The 6000-nt window shown below is 46.1% G+C and overlaps 1 long non-coding RNA gene across 1 annotated transcript in view; it reads left to right on the forward strand.

Moving 5' to 3' along the window:
* Nucleotides 1–2837, forward strand: part of LOC123588537 — a 53245-nt gene extending 50408 nt beyond the window's left edge. The window contains exon 3 of the long non-coding RNA XR_006707899.1: nucleotides 2069–2837. This is a non-coding gene — a long non-coding RNA (uncharacterized LOC123588537). The remainder of the gene's footprint in view (nucleotides 1–2068) is intronic.
* The last annotated feature ends 3163 nt before the right edge of the window (nucleotides 2838–6000 follow it).

Below are 6000 nucleotides of genomic sequence, written 5' to 3' on the forward strand. Positions count from 1 at the left end.
CTCTGACCTCAGGTCACATCACATGATGATACTGAAAATTTTCACTTTCTGGTTCTCATACACCTATCCAATTAGAATGTACAATTGGCCAATCAGAACAGATGTTAATCAAAAAACAAGCACCTGGGCAGTAGAACCTACTGGCTGAGTATTAGGCCTGCTCATGCTATTGAGTCTGCCTCAACATGTCTGCCTCCATGTTACTCAAACACAGAAGGTCATTATTGCCTTTGGGCTTTTGTAGGAGCTGTCAGGAGCTGTCCGCTCTGGCTGGCAGTTTCCTTTTCCAGCTTCTCATAAGGCTTAAACTTCCCTGTCATTCAGGCCTCAGCCCCCAGTTTAAAAGGCCTTCACTAGTACTCCCCACCTCTTGCCAAAGTTCTTTCCTCATAGTGTCCTGTGATGAATTACGTGGAAGTTTCTTCTTTTTTTTTTTTTTTTTAGTTTATTTATTTATTTTGAGAGAGAAAGAGAGAGAAGTAGAAAGAGAGAGAGAGAGAGAGAGAGAGAGAGAATTTCAGGCAGGCTCTGTACTGTCAGTGCAGAGTCCAACGTGGGGCTCAGTCTCATGAACTGAGAAATCATGACCTGAGACGAAATCAAGAGCCAAACGCTTAACCGACTGACCTATCCAGGTGCCCCTGGTAGTTTTATTTTTCTCACTTGAAGTGAGTACTGCCTGTCACTCTCTCACAGATGGTAAACCCAGAAGTAGAGGGTGTTTGGTGCCATCAATGTATCTCAGGGCTCCAAACAGTGCCTGGCACAGAGCAGGCACTCAACAAACACTGGGTGAGCGATGAGTTCCCAGAAGTGAAGCAGTATGCTCAGCTTGGGGTGTGGAAAGGAAGGCAGGAGCCATCAAGGGGCATCATGGGCTACTGACAGAGTAGATCACAACTCCACTATCAAAAGAGTAGAGCACGGAGTGGTGGACAGTGTGGACTGACTGTGAAACCCCTCTCAGGATTCTCATTCTGAATACAGGGTGATAGCAAGGAGAAGTAAACGTGAAATTCCAACTCAGTGGCCTTGTTAAAATAAGGACAGCAGACCTGGGTCTGCAGGCAGAAGAGCATCAAAAGGAGCTGCTTGAGATCGAGTTTCACCCTAGGGGCTGTGAGAGTAGATGTTCAGTAGGCTCACTTGGAAAAGTCAATTCCATCCTCTGACAAAAGGCTGATTTTAGCTTTGCCCTTAAAAAGTTTTCATAGCGATTCCAGCGTGAGAAAAAAGGGAGTTTCCCCACACCACCAAGCAATTCTTTTTGCTTCTACAAAAGTTGAATTCCACAATTCAACTCAATTCTGACACTATCTACCTGGACATAGTGTCAGATCCCACAGGTTCAATGTTCAGTCCTACAAAATTTCCCCCCTTCAACTCCACTTCAGATGCCAATCCCAAGTCCAAGTTGTCACCTGTGCTCTGACCAACTGGCTATTGACCAGAGGTTCTAATGACCTCCACCGGTTTGATTAATTTGCTAGAATGGCTCACAGAACTCAGAGAAGAAATATTCTAGTTACTAGACTACCAGTCATTTTAATAGGAAAATCAGATGGAAGAGATACATAGGGCAAGGTATGGGGAAAGGGCAGAGAACTTCTACGCCCTCTCTGGGTGTGCTACACTCCCCAGATCTCCACAAGTTCACAAACTCATATGCTCTCCAAACCCATATCTTTGGGTTTTTATGGAGACTTCTTTACAGGGGCGTGATTGATTAAATCATTGGCCATTGATGCTAGGTTCAACTTCCAGCCTGTCTCCCCTCCCAGGAGGTCAAGGGGTGGGACTGAAAGAGGCAACCTTCCAATCACATGGTTGGTTCCCCAGCAATCAGCTCCAACCTAAGGGAACCTGGGGACAGTCCAAAAGTCACTGCATTAACATAAAAAAAGACACTTTATGGCCTTCAGCACTTAGGGAATTTGGGTGTTAGGAGCTCTGTGCCTGTATCAGAGGGAAGACCAAATATATAATTATTGTTATAAATTACAGTATCGCAGTCCTGGAAGAGGATTTATAGCACTAAGTCACCTAATCATATTGATTCTTTTAACAGTTCCTTAGATGGCGACTCAATCTTTACTCTTCCTCTTCCCAGTCCATCTCATACATGGATTCCAGAAGCTCTTCCAGGAACAACTACTTTTATTACATTACCGCTCAACTTGCAAGTCCCAACAAATGTGAGCTCAGGTCTAAACATCCCATCCTGGTAATGATGTTCCAGTCCGATTGGGTGGGAAGGGCACTGGGCTTTGGGTCAGACACACTGACTTTGCATCACAGCCTACCATGTTCCCCCGGTGGGACCCTGAATAAGCTGTCACCTGTGGAAATCTCTCTGTCCTTATTTGATAAAAGGGTAATGAAGACCGAATCCCTAAATTACAGAGCCTTTCTACCTGAAACAGCTCCCAGTGTCTGCAGAGTGAAAGAGAATCAGCACGATCAGACTGAGCTTCTTGAAAGCAGGAATTGAAGATCATATTTTCTGTTCTTTCACAGAACCTCATGATGTACTGTGCAAGGAATTCATGTTCAGTGAACCTTACTGATTGGATACATACTCCCTCAACCTCTAATATTTCTTACCTAATGCTGAGCAGTGTTTGCACCACACCTGTCAGAATGGTCCTGATGCTGAGGTGGTCCTGAATCCAGAGGGAGAATTGCTGTGAGGATCTCTCCAAAGGTCCAGGACACCACCAGCAGATCTGGGAAAGGGCCGAGTGTGCCCCAAAGGGCATGGGTAGTGTGTCTGGGGAGGAGGATGGCAAGGGAAAGTGCTGAGGACAGGGGCTCATGGGGGTGGGGGAGGAGGTTGGGGGCTCTGAATACCTTGTGAAATAAAGAAAAAGGAGGTGGATCTTTGGAAAACTTCTGAAGATCTCCAGGAATGCAGAGGGACATCCAAATAGCTTCCAAGAGCAAGTGAAAACAGCACTAAATATGGGATAAGACAGCTTCGGTGCCTGTCTTAATCCTTTTTGAGAGAGGGTATTCATAGCACTGCCCCAAAGGTCCTGTCCACTGTTTCCTGGTTTCTGTTGGAGTGTCTGAGGGGGCCAGTGTGTCCCCCAGAGATGCAGAGAGATGGATGGGGTTGAGGATGGGGAGTGGCTGGTTACATAGAACCTGCCTGTGAGAGGGAAGATTCCAGACCTGCTCAGAGCTTCTCAGAACAACAGCTCTGTCCTTGTACGAAAATTATTTTTGAGCAGAAAAGCCTTTGGCAAGTGCCAGTCTCTAGTTCAAGTTCTGTCAGAAGGAAGGTTTAAGGCTTTAGTCAGGATGTACTAAATTTCAGACAAGTAGCACGGGTTCCGGACTGGATCACAGTAGAATCCTTGACCAAACTGCCACCACCTGCCACACAGGGATTCTGGAAGGCTTCAAATTTTTGATTCCTTAAAAAAGAAGCATGGCCTCAAGGGGAGCACAGAGCATAAGCCATTTGCCAGCAAACTTGTGGAGAACAAGTGTGGGGTCCAAGTTGGTCACTGCAGATTCCACTGATGGGGGCACAAGAGGGACCAAATGCTCTCCCCAGCATCTTGAGGTGCTCTGCCCCCCTTGTGAGTCTACCCCTGTGTGGTCCCTCCCTAACACCCTCCCAGATCTAGAGTGTGACTTTAAACAACCAGGCTCCTCTGCACAGCTTCCAACCAGGGATCCTTCTCAAGGATCTCAAAATCTCAAGAGGTTTTGAGCCTCTTGAGTTTAGCAAGAGTTTTATTCTCAGTAGGACACCACATTTACCCCTCAGCCTCCACATTCGCATCCACATCTAGAAGGAAATTATTTCTTAGGCCAGAGGGAGGGTAAACACTGAAAAAACTGACACATCTTCCATAATTCCATAAAATAACACCAGCTAAATGTGGCACGTTAACCTGATATTCGAGTGCAAGGGTCTAATCCTTCCAGTGGCTCTGGAAATACGTCTGTTCTGTGCACATCAGCATGATGTTTCTCTGAAGGAAGACTGGCCAGGGGGAGAGGATAATGTTATTCCAACTAGGTGGGGCAATCTGCACTTGGCAGTAGGTTAATTTTGTCTTCTCCTCATGACCCGCATTGTGTTAGAAGGACAAAGAATCCCTGACTCTTTTCTTCCTAACCCCAGCCTGCCTCCTGCAGTTTTGTGTCTTCTTCAGGAAAAATGGCTGTGTTTCTGCAGACAAGTGATCTGGGTGTATGTGGAGAACTGCTCCATGTCACATGTGAGAGTTTTTCTTTAACCTACCAACAAGGTTTTGAGTGAAGTGATATCCTCCCCATTCTACAGATTAGGAGCTGAAGGCTCCTAATAAACCACTCTGAAGTGGTTTATCTGTGTGCCCAAGACTGCCAGGCTAGGGGACCACAAGCCACGTCTGTGAACCACAATGCTCCCCTCCACCCTGTGAGACTGCGGCTCTGAAGCAGTCCCTTGAGAGTAAAATACCTCTGCACCATGGTTCGTACGTGAAGAAAGGAGGGTGATACTTTCATATCACCTTTGCAAGCCAATAAAGCTACTTAGATGGTTAAGTCAAGAGGAAAAACAGGGAAGAACAATCAAAACAATCCAAGGAATGAGTGGCAGGGAGTCAGAGAATCTACTTCTGGGCACATGGTAGATGTTCTGCAAACATATGTCAATTGGACGGATGAGATTCTAAAGCAAAATGACCCAAGTCTAATTAGCTGATGAGTGGGATTAGACAGAAGAGAGACTTTCCAGAATACCCAATTTAGGCACACTTTTGGAGGAATTACAAATTAAGGAAGTACTGCTCTTTCATAGGTAGTAAATTTAGAGAGCTCAAGAGTCAGCATGGATTCAAAACACCAATCTCTGCAGAGAAAAAAAAAGACATTTGAGCATAATGAATCCACAAAAAACAGCCAGGGGCAACATCTCCTGCCTTGGAGGCCAAGGTCAAGTAGAAGAACCAGATCATCCCCAAAATACCCCTGGGCTGAGTGAGCAGTGCGCTAAATCTTGTGTTCTCAATCCACTGTTAACTTCAGAAAGTTTTCATCTCCTCCCTCCTTAGCTCTTTGGCACATTCTTGCTCTGTGTTTTGGTTTCAGGGAGTTAGCAGTTTGATAAACTATAGGAAATCTGCATGAATTTTGCATCCAATTTATAAAGCTCTGACTCTAACAGGGCCTAAGTAATCCATGATGAAGTTGCTAAATTGGCCATGTAATCCATTTGGGAATGACGAGTCCTGGCTTTTGAAAGTGTCTATGTGTCTGTGTGTATTTTCCTTTTCAGTGTTTCTGTGCTTGTACTGGGAGAAGGGATGGGGGTCATGATTTTTATGCCTTGCTCTCTTGTGTCCAAGATGTTAGCTTTCTTCCCAGTATAGTCCATCAAGAGAGAAGGACCTTCTTTCTGGGGCCTGGCAACCACTGTTTCTTGCAGGTTTCGCCAGCTTCTGGCTCTTTGCCTAGGACCTTGGGTCTGGCCCCAAAGGCAGGGCAGGACTTGTCAGTGACACCAGGCCCTGAATCTGACCCCACACCCTGCTGGGAAGAATTGCAACCTTTCCCTGACTGCTCCACAGATGTTGGGATTGACTAGAAGTCTGTGGTGAGGACTGGGGGCCCACTGGGAGCATGCCTGCTCTCTCCCACTCTATGAAGCAACTCTGATTAATTTCCTCATGTAGCTCTGTGGCAAAAGCTGGCAGGTTGTGGGGTAGACTCTTTCCCCATTTGGAATGCAGGTTCTTTTTGCCTTTTCAAGGGATCTGGACTAATTTCCTGGGCTTCCTGCTTTTGCTGAGGCCGAGGGAAGGATTTGAAGCTGACCACTGCCACACACATACCACCATAGTCTTCTGCTTCCAGATATGGCCTCCCCATGCATGTCTTTCAGCTCATCTTCAAGGCCCCATTCAGCATTCTCTGTTCAACCAACCAGGAGAGGATTCTCCTTTCCCTCCAAAGTTCCATAGCACATACTGCCTTTGACATTCATTTGACACATGTTAT

Source organism: Leopardus geoffroyi, chromosome B1, assembly GCF_018350155.1.
Source record: "Leopardus geoffroyi isolate Oge1 chromosome B1, O.geoffroyi_Oge1_pat1.0, whole genome shotgun sequence".
Lineage (NCBI taxonomy): Eukaryota > Metazoa > Chordata > Mammalia > Carnivora > Felidae > Leopardus > Leopardus geoffroyi.